We start from the raw sequence: 16,607 nt of genomic DNA on the forward strand, positions 1-16,607 counted from the left end.
AAAAACCAATGCATTATATATTTATATATATATATAAAATCAATTTAATAAAATTATTTTTCTAGTAATTATAGACAGAGAAGTGTTGCCATATATTACACAAAATCCCACCCCGGCCAGTCAGAGGAATAGGCAGCTAGTGTTACCACCCTCCCAGCCTTCTCCTGTACAAACTCAGGGCAGGCCAGGGATGTGAAAGGGAGGAGGGACGGCGACAGCTAAGCGACAGAGAGACCTGTGCCCCGGTACGCGTGTACGTGCAAGCGCGTCCCCGACGCCCCAACAACAGCAGCAACCGCTGCAATAGCAGCAGCGGAGAGCGCGTCCCCGGCACTAGGCGCGCCGCCCCGGGCTCCAGTCCAGCAGCAGCAGCAGCAGCAGCAATAGTAGTACGAGCAGCGCGCACACGCCCCTCCAGAGACGGGTGTCTCGGGCTCTCTCCTCTCCCGGACCTGGCAAGTCCCCATTAGGCAGAAGGAGAGGAGCATATAAAGAGGGAGCCGGCGGAGAGCGAGGACCAGTTACTGGAGTCACAGCAGGTGAGCGGCCGCATGGGGTGCCTGGGTGGTGGGCTCTGGGCATGCTGACATCCCGGCTGCAGCAGCTGATGCTGGCTATTGCATGGTGTCTCTTCTCTGTACCAGGGGGAATGCACATGCACACCTTCTCTATAGCAGGGGTATACACATGCAGCCCTTTTGTATACACATGCACCCCTTCTCTATACCAGGGGTATACACATGCACCCCTTCTCTGTACCAGGGGTAAACACATGCACCCCTTCTCTATACCAGGGGTATACACATGCACTCCTTCTCTGTACCAGGGGTAAACACATGCACCCCTTCTCTGTACCAGGGGTATACACATGCACCCCTTCTCTGCACCAGGGGTATACACATGCACCCCTTCTCTGCACCAGGGGTATACACATGCACCCCTTCTCTATATCAGGGGTGTACAAATGCACCCCTTCACTATACCAGGGGTATGCACATGCACACCTTCTATATACTAGGAGGTATATACATATATGCACCCATTCTCTGTACTAGGGTTAAACACATGCACCCCTTCTCTGTACTAGGGTTAAACACGTGCACCCCTTCTCTGTACTAGTTTTTTTTTTACATGCACCCCGTCTCTGTGCCAGGGGGTACAGTATGCACATGCATCCTTTCTCTGTACCAGGTGGTATGTACAGTACATGCAATGCTACCAGGAGACCCCCTTCATTTATCACCCTGGATTTATTTGCAGCAGCCTTGTCCTGCAATAGATGGGGGCATCCTGGCTGTCTCTCATCATGTGCTGCTGGGATTGGATGACAGACCTTCCAGTTCTTTTTATATGAGTTGGGAGCTGCTGCTGGCTGTCCGCAGGGCCTGGTAGCACTTAGCTGGGTAACCTGCCTTGTTGTCTGTGCCCTGTGTGTTGTTGTCTCGCCCTGTGCTCTGCACCACTCTCCCCTGTGCAGGTCTGTGTCAGCCAGGTGGCCCCCTCCAGCTTCATTTCCAGTAACATATCTCAGCAATGTGCCTCCTGCTTTGCGGTTGTCAAGTAGTTAATGATCCATGTGAGTTTTGTATTGTATCACTGGGCTGGCTTAACTTTGTTGATTGTAGGTGTCATATCCAAGATTTGCCTGGCATTATTATTGTGATAAAGTGGTTGCAGAGATATTGTTATAAAGTGGTTGCAGATTATATACTGTGTATATGTGTGTGTGTGTGTGTGTATGTATGTATATATATATATATATATATATATATATATTAATTACAGATTTTTCAGTGCATTGCAGACATTGAATCCTAATACAGCGGCTGGCAGAATTGCCCACCTTGTGTGTCACCAGCATCTCTTGTATCTCTAATCATACAATCATGCAATCGTCCCTTTTATACTGCATTACCTCCCTGATCCCAGGAAAATCCCCAGGACACTGTACGACTAGCACCGCCTGCCTCCTAAATGACACCTTCAGTTCAGTGTTTGTGTTGGGCAGGGATATCCCTGTCATTATCATTATTATTGCTGCATGTACATGACTGTAGAATGAATCACAGCAGTCCGTGTGCCACATGGTACCTGCTAACCATCTCCCGCTCCTCTTGATTGTCACTTTGTTATTTTACAGAGCAGTCCCTTACAACCAACTAGGGGGAAAAAATATGGCCTGGAAGACATTCAGCTAATAAATGTCAATAATAATTCACGTTAAGTAGAGTTTAAAATTTACAAAGACATAAATAGCGGCTTTTATTTGAATAACCGGGGGATTTAAAAAACATTAAAGCGTCGGGTGATGGTGACACTGTTTACAGGATGTGTCATATTGTGTTTGTCGTGCGAGACTTTTAAAGTCAGATAAAAGTTTCTGGGAATGATTATTCATTGATGATTATTAATGTGACCGAGGTACTAAGAGGAAATCTCTAGACTTGTAAAAATGATTGGTTGGGAGCCAATAACATACAGTAGTAACTGTTACATGGCGCAAGAGCGCACAGAATATGCTAAATTCTATTATTTTAATTTGCCTGCCAGCACCAAAATGTCATTTTTGTTTACTAGGAGACTATGCCTCCTAGTAAACAAAAATGACGATAATACTATAGAATGCTACAGTGCTTAGTAAGCAATCTACACAAAATATAAAACAATAGCAAACCCCCCCTCCCCCAATAAAATTGACCCTCTGAGTGCCAACGTTGGTTGCTTTGAGACTTCCTCAAAATATCTGCTAAAAATGCCAGCGCCACTGACAGCGACTGTTCTTTATTTTTTAGGGTGCAATATTTAACTAAACTTCAATTCATTGACTTGGCTGTATCTGTATGTATCTGTATGTATTTGTCACAGCAACATTGGCACTGAAAGGGTTAAAAAACCCACTTTGTATTGTTTCATTGGCAGTGTCTAAGACAATCTCTGTATTGTCGCTTGGAAATTGTTAACTTCGTATTCGTTGGGAAGGGGGTCACTCCTGTTTTAAGTGATAGGAGCAATAGTATTTAATTGATTTTGCCGACGGGCGCAAGATCCGATCCTGTATAGATTGTAAACTTGTGAGCAGGACCCTCCTACTTTTTGAATGTCTATAACTTTCCAGTTTGTTTTATCACTGTTTCCAATTGTACAGCGCAATGGAATTTGCTGCGCTATGTAAGAAACTGTTAATAAATAAATGGGTGCAAGATCCAATTGAATATGCCCGATAACAATTGAATTTCCCTCTATGATTCAAAAAATGGAACAACAGTGGTATTGTTGATGAGGGAATGAAACTCCACTTCAGTTATGTTATAAATGGATTTACATCAGAGGATAGTGCTCAGTTTACCAGCTAAGAGACATGAAAGACTGAACTTAGTGAGTATTTTCTTCATTTTAATTTTTAAGCTTTTTGTCTTATGTTTCCTTCGTATTTCACATTATTTTCAAGACCTTGGTAATCTGTGGAGCTGCTGCAATTATCATAAGGGACTTTGCTAATTCCGCACATTTTCGCGAGCCTTGTTTTTAAGCAAAGTCAGAAAATAGCTTAGAAAATTGATGGTTATATAAGCGATAATGCATCACCTCCCAATGTAAATAGCATGGTTTTTAGATGTCGCTGTGGAGTTCAGCGTCCATGTAAATGCACAAATCTTCAGGCTGAGTACTTTTATTCAGGTCACAGAAATCCGAGATGACTTCTAATACCTGTAATAATTTGCAGTGTCCTGTGCATTCATTTCTGTAGAACAGCTTTCCTAATGAATACTGATGTGATGCCATCAGAAAGCTGATGATGATATCTGAGCACACAGTAAATACAGGTATATAGTATTCCTTATCCAAATATCCGTTATCCAAATTATTCCAAAAAACGTAGTCTCCAGAATGTACCTTTTTTTGGGGGGGTGGGGGGTCTAAAAACCGATCAGTACTGGGGACATGATTTGTAAATGTCACTACTGGGGACATGATATGTAACTGGCACTACTGGGCACATGGTATGTAACTGGCACTACTAGGGACACCTATAACAGCACTACTGGGGACAGGATATGTAACTGTCACTACTGGGACATGATATGTAACTGGCACTACTGGGCACATGGTATGTAACTGCCACTACTAGGGACACCTATAACAGCACTACTGGGGACATGATGTGTAACTGGCGCTAAATATTTGCAAGTAAATTATTGCTTGGCATACAAATTCAGTGCCTGGAATAGTACACAAACTTTGTTTCATGTTTTAAAACCTTGTTTCATGCACAAATAAAATATAGTTGTGTGCATTTCATGTGTTTGTACAACATAAATACAAGATACCTCATTCAAATATAAAAATATTCTGAAATACGGAATAATCCGTCATTCAACATGCTTCTGGTCCCTAGCATTTTGGATAAGGGATACTCAACATGTGGATATATATATGTACAGTATCATAAGTCACTGGCTGTCATTTGGTACTCCAGTATATCCCAGGCACTCTAGGACATGAGCAATGTGCCCAATGTAATTAGCATTTTGGAATTCCTCATTTATTATTCTGACACCCCTAACGTAACAGGATTGATGGCGTTACAGTATAACTCCATATCTCGCTTACTGCTTCTGACACCCTGAGAAAACACAGGATAGCAAATATATGGTGTGCAACCTATATACCTGTATTTTATAAGGGCCATAGATCAACATAGAAAAAAATAAATCTCTGTGCTGTCAGTGTAATCCACGCACACTGATAATGCCAGAGCGAACAGCAGCATGTAATAACAAAGCATAATGTATGGATATATTGGGAATATATTGCATACAGCAACCTGCAGAATTACCTTAGTTTCCAGATTGCACATTGGGCCTTATTCTGGCTGAACGCAAATTTACAAGGGGGCCGATGTTTTGCGTATGCGCAGCATTTCTGCGCATGTGTATATGCTTGGTGCGTGCAAACTCGGGGAGAAGTATTTTCGCTCAGTGCATTTTCCCAGCCTTGTGCGCGGGGGGTGGATAGGGGCGTGGGGTGCCTGCTTGAGCCATTAGCATATGTGAAAACCCAGCGTTTCATGGGCTTTACCATAAAAATGCTGGCCGTACACATGCTAATGTGTTCAGGATGCACGTGTGGGATGCGGACAGCTGGCAATTCTACACGCATATGGTCTGGACCACCCTTACATATGCCTGCGTCTTCGCCATCATTTGATGGTCGGTGACCATGGAAAGATGGGGGAGGCTCCCACTGGAATGCATCCCTTGCAAACGATCCCGCCTTGCGAATTGGTGGTGACGGCTAACCATTCGCAAGGCGGGGTTAGGGTGACTCGCAAGGATGCAAATTCGTGTCTGAGCGAGTTACCCAGAATAAGGCCCATTGTATATGAAGCACTGCGTTATTAATTCCGTGCAGAACTCTGTGCTGGAGGTGTAATGATGGGTGCAGTCTCCAGTTCCATGCAGGCTCACCCTGTAGGTATTCTCTTTCATGTGGTCGACAGTTTTACATCTTCTTGTGCAGTTGGTTTTAGAGGTCGTTTTTTTCAAGTTAGAATCTGCAAAATTAAATAAATAGATTACATATATATTTTGCAATTTGTGTTTGATTAAAAAAAAATTAGTATGCATTCGCCGGATTAATTTTTGATGTGGTTTTAAAAGGGTTTTCACAGGTTGTTTTATTGTAACTATCACACAGGAGAACCTTTCATCTTCCTCTTGTGATAACATAAGGGTGACATACAGTATTTAATTACATATTGCTTCTGTTCTGTGCTTATTTAATCATTGAGCAACATGTTATTGGACGCATGTAAATTGGATGTACTGTTAAATTAAACATGTCCGTGCAGCGACAACATTCACTAATGTTCTAACTCGCTAGGACCAAAGCTCTTCCGGCATCTTGGTGGGATGATAGACCAACAATGCATAGGTAAACAGTTATTAGGTCAACGACATATGGTCTACATGCAATAGGCCGACAGATTCAAAATGTTGACGTGTTTTTTTGGTTATTATTTTCAAAAAGTGCTTATCGCGCGAAGCAGGAAAGGACATAGACAAGATTTATTAACATCTTGTCTGCCGAAGCGCTCCCCCCCCCTCCGGCAATGTCCATTTGAGAAGACAGCGCATCAGCTCACACTGATGCGCTGTCTCCTCTCCCCCCCCCCCCCCCCCCGCGCCCGGCTGGAATGGGCATGCGCGGGATCTCGCTACTCACACGAAAAAAAAGGGGCAGACTAGATGGGCCAAGTGGTTCTTATCTGCCGTCAAATTCTATGTTTCTATGTTTCTATCTCCAGCATAGCCCAGAGCCAGCAGCAGTGACAGTGCTGTCCCTGCTTTGGAGATAGGGCTTTGCCACCCTCCAGCTGGTGAAGCGGATGGTGGCAGGTTGCGGAACAATAATACATTTGCATATCAGCCTGCTATCATTTATATAGCAGCGCTGATATGGGCCCTTATTCTAATCGGATCGGTACGGCCCGCGTGCGGCCGTACCGCCGATGTTTTTACTCTGCACATGCGCAGAGGTGAATCTGCGCATGTGCAGCCCCCTTCGCCGCAGACGTATTTCGTCCGCCGCAAAGGGGGCGTATAGGGGCGTGAGAGGCATCATGCCCTCATTTCCCTATGTGTACGCCCCGCGTTTCATGGGCGTTCCCATGCAAACGCGGGGCGTATGCATGGTAATGAGGCCATGACGCAACTCATGGGGGCGGAAAGCTGACGTCGCCGGATGTCAGCTTTCAGCCCCCATACAAGCTACCACACGGACGATTGTCCGTGTGGTCTCAGCTTGCGGGAGCTGCCGCGGCGTGCGGACCTGCCTTCGATGGTCGACGACCATCGAATGCAGGGGGCAGCTCCCACCATGGTGGAGGCGTAGCCTCCACCATTTTTATGCGGATCGCCAGCCGTCCGTGTACGGACGGCCGTGGCGATCCGTAGGGTGGGCGGGGATTGGTTTGTGTGGCCGGAGCCCCGTGTGCGGCTCTGGCCGCACCAACCAGAATAAGGGCCATGGACAGGGGCACACACACCTGCCCCTGCATATATGGGGATAAGTGGTATTAGTGCACATATGGTGCGCTGATACCCCTTCTCCCCCATAAGGACACCTCATACATCTGCCCCAATGTCTCATAATAATATCTGTTTATTTTATCTCAATACTTACTGTGTCTCAGCCTCGCGGGTGTCCGGTTGATAGGTTGACAGTGTCTAGGTCGGCAGTCAATAGGTTGATCGCTATTGGTCAACAGGCACTAGATTGACACATCAAAAAGGTCAACGTGCCAGTGGTCGACATATCTGACTGATCCTCCTCGATTTATTTGTGATTTTATTGAAGGCGATCTTTAGAGTCTCTGACATGCAAATATCATACCAGCCCTGTATTCTATGAATATCTGAGGTATCCCTCTTACTTACACTCCCTACCCATTCATTTGTAGACACTTTGTAGATTTTTAATCACATTCCCCTATTAGAAAGGGGTGCCGGACGCGGTCCCGACAGTCGGGATCCCGACAGTCATTTTCCCGACGTCGGGATCCCGACTGTCAAAACGCCAACAGACAGGTGCCCGACGGCCACCCGCTATTTTCCCTTGTGGGGGTCCACGACCCTCATACAGGGAGAATAGAATAGGTGGCGATCCACCGTTCCCGCAGCAAGGCAAGCGTAGCGAGCCCGCAAGGGGCTTTGTTGCGCTCACCATGATGTCTGAGTCCGGGCAGTCGGGATCCCGACATCGGGCTAATGACTGTCCGGATCCCGACTGTCCGAACCCTATACCACACCCTTAAAAAGGGTAGTAATTATATTTTGCATAATATTTTCCAAGCAGATGAGTCTTCAGACATCCTTGTGTTTGCTTTGCGGTCCTGCGACGGTAAGCTGCCATACGCAGCAACAATGTAGCTGGACACATCTGTACAGTTTGGATTCTGTACTCAATCATGAACGTAGCCTACCCCTGGTAAGGATTATTATTATTATTATAATAATGACTCTTTTACAAGGGATCCGCAGAAAAAGAGGAAAACAGTGTAACTATAGGACAAGTACAGGGTATATAAACATAGATGCTTCAGCAAACAACTTTTGAAAAGTATCGGTGGCAGAAAGGTTTTGGTGCCGTTGACGAGATTGTGGTTTAAGTAAGAGAAAGTAAAGTACTTAATGGCAGAGGGCCCTGCTCATGAGAGCTTTAAATGGGAGGGGCAGACATGGGTGACACAGATGGGGTAGACAGAACAGAGGATTAGGACGAGAGATGGCTTGGTTTGGTAAAGAAGTGCGACTTGACTGCACATTGGAAGTTTTGAAGAACGTCGGCAGTACAGGGCTTTTTGGAAGCTCATGGAGTATTATTAGAAACAAATGTGTCAAAGTCATCTATCTTCTCTTCCAGCAATGAGAGCAAATATAAAATGTATTCCAAATGGTAAACATCTTTTCCTGTTTCCCCACTCTGTTGGCATGGATGTTGTCATGTAGGTGACTTTGCACATATTTGCTGCCCCTGCCCTGAGGTCATTCCTTACTGATGTTGGGAACCATTTAATGGATATTTTCAGTGGAGGCTTTACCTATGGGCTGCAGGACTGCAGCCCCCCCCCCCCCCCCCCCCAGGTAAAATCTGCCAATGTTCCCTGAAGAAGTGAAATCAGATGCAATCTATGCAACTGCACTGGCTTCACTGTGACTGGAAGTGACTTCCTACTGGAAGTCCAACCTGCCAGTCACCCAAGGCAGTCCCATTGGGAGGTGTTCCATCCCTCCGGTATGCCTCTATGGGCTACTTCGGCTGCAGCCCATAGAATCTGGAGTCTTGCATGTGCCTTTCCTGGTGCCTGTCATCTGCAGTGGGCTGCTCCCGAAGCAGCCCATAGAAGCTGGGAGCCAGAGCATGTGCAGTACCGAGGACGCTACTGCGCAAGCACTGATCCCGCTACCACAGCTGTGACAACAGCAGTGGCAGAAGCGGGAACGGCAGCAGTGGTAGCGGAGGGGGTGCACCCTCCCTCCTGGAAGGAGCCGTCCCTGGATATTTTACAAACCTCAGTCCCTTTGAGTCCTTGGACTCGGTTTGATTAGGGCTCTTGGTTTTAGAGTTTAGTGAATTTCCAAAATAAACTGATTTTTTTCATGTGCATCAAGCTGCTAGATGTTCCCTAACAAAATGTAGGAAACAGACCTACGTACCATCTTTGCAATATGATTAAAGTGAACATTTGATCTAACCTTTTAATAAAAATATGGTGATTTGGGAGAAATTAGTTAAATTCCTGTTTTATGAAGTTAAAATATAGTAAACTTTTTTAAAATTAATTTATGTAAAAATAGTTGTTTCCCAAAGCGTAACATCCATAATACTTGGATGTTTGTATATTACAGTATGAAGCAAATGTGTCTTTAACGTCAGAAAAATGTCATTATCTGTGCAAAAATATTGTTCCTCCAGAAGTCACCGAGGGGCCGTGCTGCTGATTATATATATAATTTGCTCAATAATATAATTCCAAGGTCAGCTCATGCAGCATTTCAGAGTGCTCTGAATAAAATGAAATGTTTACCTAAACCCATGTAATTCCGCAAGGATCTGGCATACTGTAGACCGAAGGACCATTGGTTGCAGGTCTTTATGGCAATACTGTTAATAGAAATCCTATATTGTGACGTTTGCGCTATTCCACCAATTGTGATTTATTTGCGTTTGAGTAAGTAATAGTTATTATGTTATTCTGCAAAGCAGGAGCTACTGTAATCAGTATTGTCCTCATTCCCTGGCCTATAAATAAGCAATGTGAGGCCAACCTGGATTTTTGCTTCATTATTTATAAAAAAAAATAATATATATAAATATATTTTTTTGAGTTCATTTTTTATATAAGCAAACAAAAACAAGCTAGACTTAAATATTGTAAATTGTATATCAAAAGTTTACTTGAATAAAAATTGTTATTAGAAACAATTTTAGCTGTATATTTGTCTTGATAAATAAAATAAATCATGTTTATAAGTAAAAAAAATATATATATATATAAGCTATACTACAGTTTAATAGGACTGGGATGAAAGTGGTTCCCAAACTTTGTGCCGTGGCACCCTGGGGTGCCTTGGGGAACTTGAAGGGATGCCCTGGATTGGTGTTCCATGTCCAATTACACTTATTTATGACCAATGAAATAGGCTAATTGTGGACAAACAGAAACAAACCCTGTTCATTACCAGATATCTGACCCTAAGGATGAGATATAAACAGAAGTTTACTTAATATAATATTCTATACTGATTTGCCCAATGAGAATGTTTTGCCCAAGGGTGAAAAAAATTCTGATACTCAGGTGCTCCATGACTCAAAAAAGTTTGGGAACCACTGGTATAGAAGAAAAGACAAGAGGCAAAAATAGACAGGATGTCATGAGTAAATCATAAGGGGTCAATTGGGATCAAATCAAACGGCAAGCAAAAACGCATTTGATTTGGACAATATAGTACAAATCTGTTCTATATATATTCTTGCCAGCACAGTCTATTTTTCTATTCGATTTTGATGCCGCAGGGCCGGGTATTGGGATCCAATGTGGCTGAATACCATTCGATGTCCATCTGATTTCCATTTGATTTGGCTTATATAAGCAAAATGATGATTCATAATAATAATCATAATAATAATATATTTTATTTTGGTTTACATTTATTTGTGTATATGATTTATCCTTTATGTGGAGTCTCAAGGTGTCTGCTGTGCCTTACATATCACATAAAACTAAAGGTGCCCACACACGCACCGATCCCGGCGGTGCGATGCTATACGATTGGGTGCGCGCTCCCGCGGCACCTCATCGCACAGTACAAAAAGTATGTGCTGCACATACGATGTGATGCTATGTGTGCTAGTTAAGCCCACAACGCATGCCAGGATCGGTGCTTGTGTGGGCACCTTAAAAAAGATACATGACAAGATAAAAAAGTGCATTACATAGCATTAGATGGGAGATAGGTTGCGCTCAAGATGCTAAAGTGGACAGGCCACCAGTTTGGTGAGAATTCAGTAGTGACATTACATTTCCAAAAAAAGGTAAACTTTTTGAGGGAAGATGCTACTACAGTATGTATAGAATCCAAGACGTTAAACTTTTTGAATGGGTTGACAATAGCAAAATATAAATTTATCGTCTCCAGTTGAATCCATGGATCTACCAATATTAGCACTGTACTTAAAGCTATTCAATTGATTTCTGTGAGCAGCCATTGAGGCTGCACTTATAGCGGAATTCCCATCCTGAGGTGGCAGCAGATACTGTATCGGAGATAAGTAGGGTTTCCGGGCTGCTCACTAGTGCTGGGCTCGCCACAACTGTATCTTGTCCGACTCCTAGAATGCGGGAAGCCGCTTAACGAGGGTCATTGCTGGAGTAAATGGAATAGCTCCCATGGGACTTAGGGGGTTATTCTGGTTGATGCGCTTGCATGCAAATTCGCATCCTTGCGAGTGAACCAGATCCCGCCTGGTCCTAAGTGCTCATAAATAAAAGTCAGTTGAGAATCACTTTTATTTGCGAAGGCTGGAGAAATTATTCGATGTTCGATGACCATTGAATGATTTCTCCTGCTAGCGGAAGCATGTAAGGGGATGTGTTCTCCTACAAATCCCCTCGCATGGTACTGAGGGTATTCAGAGTTGAGAGGTGGGTACTTGGCCGGGCAGCGTCTCAGGTGCGCTGTAAGCAGCAATGTTCGCAGCTTACCAAGCCAACCTGAATTAGGGCCTTAGTTTCTAGCTCCTGAGTAGGTAAAAAGTTGGGGGGGAAAGAATCTTTATTTTTGAGGTAAAAATATCTATAGAAGAAGAGCCCTGAGGCTCGAAACGTGTTGGCGGCATTGACTGACTGGACTTGAACTTTGGTGTACCTACTAAGTGCTAAGGTATTTGGGGCCACATCAGGGTGCACTTCTGGACTGCATCCCTGCCATATACCATCCCTTGCTGGCTCCAAATACCTGTCTGAGGGAGACCCTAAATAACAAAATAACAAAAAGGCAGCCTAAGAAGGAGCGCAGGACATTTGATACTCAAATCCATCACTCTACAAAATCATAACTGCTCATCAATGTATTTTTTTTATTCTAATGGCAAAGAAAACATATTACTTTAATTTCAAATGGAAAATGTTTAATAACAGAACATGTGGCATGTTCGGGGGGTGTTCCTAAAAAATGTAAAGCTCAGAAGAATCCCATATTGGAGATTAGACGTTGAACTTTATATTATTTAGATGAGATTGGAATCCATGGGTCAAATGTAATAGGATGAGAGAATCAGAAAGTGAGAGATTTGGTAAGAAATCTACAGTTTTTTTTTAAAGCGGCAATCATTTACACTGCAAAAATCAAACTGGTTTTGCAGTATAAATGATTGGCGCTTTAAAAAAAACTGGAGATTTCTTACCAAATCTCTCACTTTCTGATTCTCTCGCCCTATTACATTTCACCCCTGTTGCTTATCTCTGTGACCGATTACACGAGTATGGTATATTAGGTCGACAATGTGTAAGTCCACACCAAAAGGTTGACATGCTCAAGGTTGACAGCCAAAAAAGGTTGACACGGAATAGGTAAACACATGGAAAGGTTGACTTGAGTTTTTCACTTTTTTTGGTATCAATGTTTACACCAGAACCCCCAATTAGTGTACAACGTCCCCTTGCCGTTTTGCTTTCTTCAGCGAAAATTTTGAGTAAAACTATTTGTCGATTCTGTGACTAAAATGTAACGATAACGAAAATAGGAATTTCTTAATAAAAAAAATATATTAGTCTATGTCGTCATGACGAAAATTGTCTAGATGTAAATGTTTCATTATTTTTATATGGACATCTCCAGGTTGTATTTTTCTAGTGATTTATTGGATTCTTTAGTTATTTATACTGTTTTATCCATCCTCTCTGACCCTAGATTTACGTACTTGCGCTGCAGCTGCGTAACAACTTTGTCATCACAATCACTCAGTCAGGTTATGTAGCTAGCTAATTAGTTAACTTTAGCTAAATAGCTATATATTATATTATGCATCTTACAGCTTCATTTTATTTTGCAGTAGACTAGTATTATACTACTACTACTACTACTTTTATCAGGCAGATTGTATTTTTCTAGTGACATGGGCCCTTATTCTGGTTGGTGCGGTAATATCCGCGTGCGTTCGTGCCGCCGATGTTTTGTGTCTGCGCATGTGCAGAGGCGTCTCTGCGCATGTGCGAGCGGGACGCACGGCCACATTCCGCATGAAATGTGTACACTACGAACAGGGGGTGGAGAGGGGTGTGAAGGGCTGTTTGGGCTCATTGCCATATGTTTACACCCCGCGTTTCATGGGCGTTCCCATGCAAACGCTTGGCGTACGTATGGTAATGCGGCCGTGACGCACGTGTAGGGGGCGGACATATGACATATTGCCGGATGTCAGCTGCCTGCCCAGATCCCTGCTTTTGCACGGAGAAATGCCCGTGTGGTCTGAGGTTGCGGGAGCTGCCTGACCACTCGGTCCTGCATTCGATGTTCTGCGACCATCGAATGATGGGGGAGGTTCCCTGAGATGGAAGAGGTGTATTCATGAGAAATACACGTGCGGTCCGTTCGGACAGCTTCTTACCGCGTACGGACGGAGTTGGTGATCCGTATGGAAGGCGGGGTTTAGGACGCACGGTGCTGGCCGCATATTCGGATCCGGCCGCACCGATCAGAATAAGGGCCATTGTATTCTTTAACTATTTAAATTAACATTTTCAATTAAAAAACAATTGTATTCTTAAATTGATATTTGCAGAAAATAGATTACCTGCTGTGAAGGAAATAGCGTTTGTGTTGCACTTATGGTGCCCATACACTGAGGCGATTTGGTCCGATTGCGACCAATCGGCCCGTTAAATCGGACCAAATCGGCCCTCCCTGACATGCCGTCGGGTCCGATGCACGGTCCTGTGCTCATCGGACCCGACCAGGTGGTCGGACCGGCAGGCCGTCCGACCACCAGTTCCTCCTGGCGACGAGGCGGGCGGGAAGCAGGGACGCATGCGATCCATCACAACGGATCACATGCATCCCTGCTGTCGGGAGTCCGTACACTGCTGCGAGACATCGCAGGCAGTGTATGGGCACCTTTACTTAATACCAAGGAGGAATTTACTAAAATGGGAGTTCTATATAACATAGGATATTGCTATGGGCAACCAATCAGAATCTACTTCTTATTTATTTAGCAGTTTCTATAGGGTAATAGATAGTATCTTATCGGCTGCCAATAGCAACATCCCATGTGAAATAGAACTCACATATTAGTAAATGTTCCCCCTAGATTACTAAATACATAGTGAAAGGTATGCAAAGCATTCAAGGGAACGATAGTTTCTATCAATGTTCTTGATAGAAATGATAGAAAAAAATCCATTACAGTATCACTAAACTGCAAAGCTATAATTAAAATTAGACTTAAATGTTATTCAAGAACCACTTACTAAATATTGACTAACACAAACATAAAAAATTGGCTAAAATATGGCATTTCATTTAGTAAAATTTTGAGAAAGTGACTTAACTGAAAATCCTTGCCAAAAACAGCACGGTCCCCCCTCATGTATCGCTTTGCTCGCCAGGCGCCTCGTTCTAGTACCGCTGCGTCCTGCACAATTTACCGTTTCCAAGTGGATGGTAATGTATGAAAAAGGTAAAAATATTTAAATAATTTCAAAAAAATTAATGTTGTATTTTTCATGTGTTGAACATAGCCACCTTGTGAACCTTTTGAGGACAATTTTTTCCTCAAAAAGAGAGAAAAAAAGGTTTCAAAATACCAGCCTAAAATTTTTTAAGCAAATCTCAATTTTAATTGGTTTTCGTAGTAATTGTGTGATGATGGAGGTTAAATTCCAGTTAGACTCTTTATTGCCCCATCCTTAACTGCTGCACTCTATGCAGCGCAATAATTCTTAAGTATCTCTCATCAACTGTCTCAAAAAGTACCCTTCAAGACATCATTTGAGGATTTCCGCCAAGTATATACAGACCTTCTAATATGATCCACTTTACCCAGTGCAATTGTTCCCCTTGAATTCCTTCCACTGATGATTCAATTGCATTTTCATTTGCAGTAACAGATTGAACTAATATTAAAAACTTATGTAAAGGTTACCTCCACAGAAAATAGGAAATTAGCCATTAATGTTATTAAATTCATGCCCATAAAATTATATATATATTTTTTCAAATATCCTACCGTATATACTCGAGTATAAATCGACCCGAATATAAGCCGAGGCACCTAATTTTACAACAAAAAAACTGGGAAAATGTATTGACTCAAATGGGACCCTCACTCGAGTATAAGCCGAGGGGGGCTTTTTCAGCATAAAAAATGTTCTGAAAAATTAGGCTTATACTCGAGTATATATGGTTCTTTGAATTTCTGTTTAACTTTTTTTTTTTTCAATTGCAAGGCTTTAACCCCTTCCTGACAGAGCCAGTTTTTGCGTTCCTGACAGAGACCTTTTTTTCAAATCTGACATGTCTCACTTAAGTGGGGATAACTTTTTTTTGCTTTTACTTATCCCAGTGATTTTGAGATTGTTTTCTCGTGACACATTGTACTTCAAGTTAGTGGTAAATTTTGGTCGATACAGTCTGTGTTTTTTTGTGAAAAATACCAAAATATCGTGAAAAAATGGAAAATTTAGCAATATGCAAAATGTCACATTTTCTACTTGTGAGACAAATAATCATACCACTCAAAATAGTTAATAACTAACAAAGACCATATGTCTACTTTATGTTGCAATCATTATTTCAACCTCCTTTTCATTTTTTTGGACACTAGGAGGCTTCAAATATGACTAGCAAATTCTCAAATTTTCAAGAAAATTTCAAACACTGATTTTTTTAGGGACCAGTTCAGTTCTGATGTGACTTTGAGGGACTTGTATGTGAGACACCCCCATAAATGATGCCATTTCAAAAACTGCACCCCTCACAGTATTCAAAACAGCATTTTGGAAGTTTGTTAACCCTTTAGGTGTTTCACAGGAATTAAAACAAAGTGTAGGTGAAATTTCAAAATTTCATTTTTTTTGCAGATTTGCAATTTTAATACATTTTTCTAAGGAACACAGTACATTTTACTAGAGAAATGTGACTAAAAATTGATTCCCCCAATTCTTTTGTTTTCATAAATATCCTATATGTGGCCCTAGTGTGCACGTTGACCAAACCACAGGCTTCATAATAGAAGGAGCACCTACTTGATTTTGGAGCCTCCTTTTTATGAGATTATTTTTTAGGCACCATGTCGGTTTCTAGGCACCATAAGATGCTAAAAGTTAGGAACCTCCCCCACAAGTGACCCCATTTTGCAAACTACACCCCTCAGGGAATTCATCTAGGGGTATAGTGTACATTTCAAACCCCCAGGGGTTTCACCAATTTTGATACAACTGGGCTGTGAAAATGAAAAAATTTAATTTTTCATTTTCACAGCTCAGTTGTATCAAAATTGGTGAAACCCCTGGGGGTTTGAAATGTACACTATACCCCTAGATG

The 16,607-nt window shown here is 42.6% G+C and overlaps 1 protein-coding gene across 6 annotated transcripts in view; it reads left to right on the forward strand.

The window, feature by feature from the left end:
- The first annotated feature begins 309 nt into the window (after positions 1-309).
- PLCB4 (phospholipase C beta 4) overlaps positions 310-16,607 on the forward strand; it is a 305,420-nt gene continuing 289,122 nt past the window's right edge. Inside the window, exon 1 of one of the 6 annotated variants that reach the window (XM_083175639.1) lies at positions 310-539. The gene's annotated coding sequence lies outside the window, so the exon portion shown is untranslated. The remainder of the gene's footprint in view (positions 540-16,607) is intronic. The other 5 variants (XM_083175638.1, XM_083175634.1, XM_083175636.1 and 2 more) reach the window with 5 other exon arrangements.

Source organism: Crinia signifera, chromosome 3 (genome assembly GCF_055691185.1).
Source record: "Crinia signifera chromosome 3, ASM5569118v1, whole genome shotgun sequence".
In the NCBI taxonomy this organism is placed as follows: domain Eukaryota; kingdom Metazoa; phylum Chordata; class Amphibia; order Anura; family Myobatrachidae; genus Crinia; species Crinia signifera.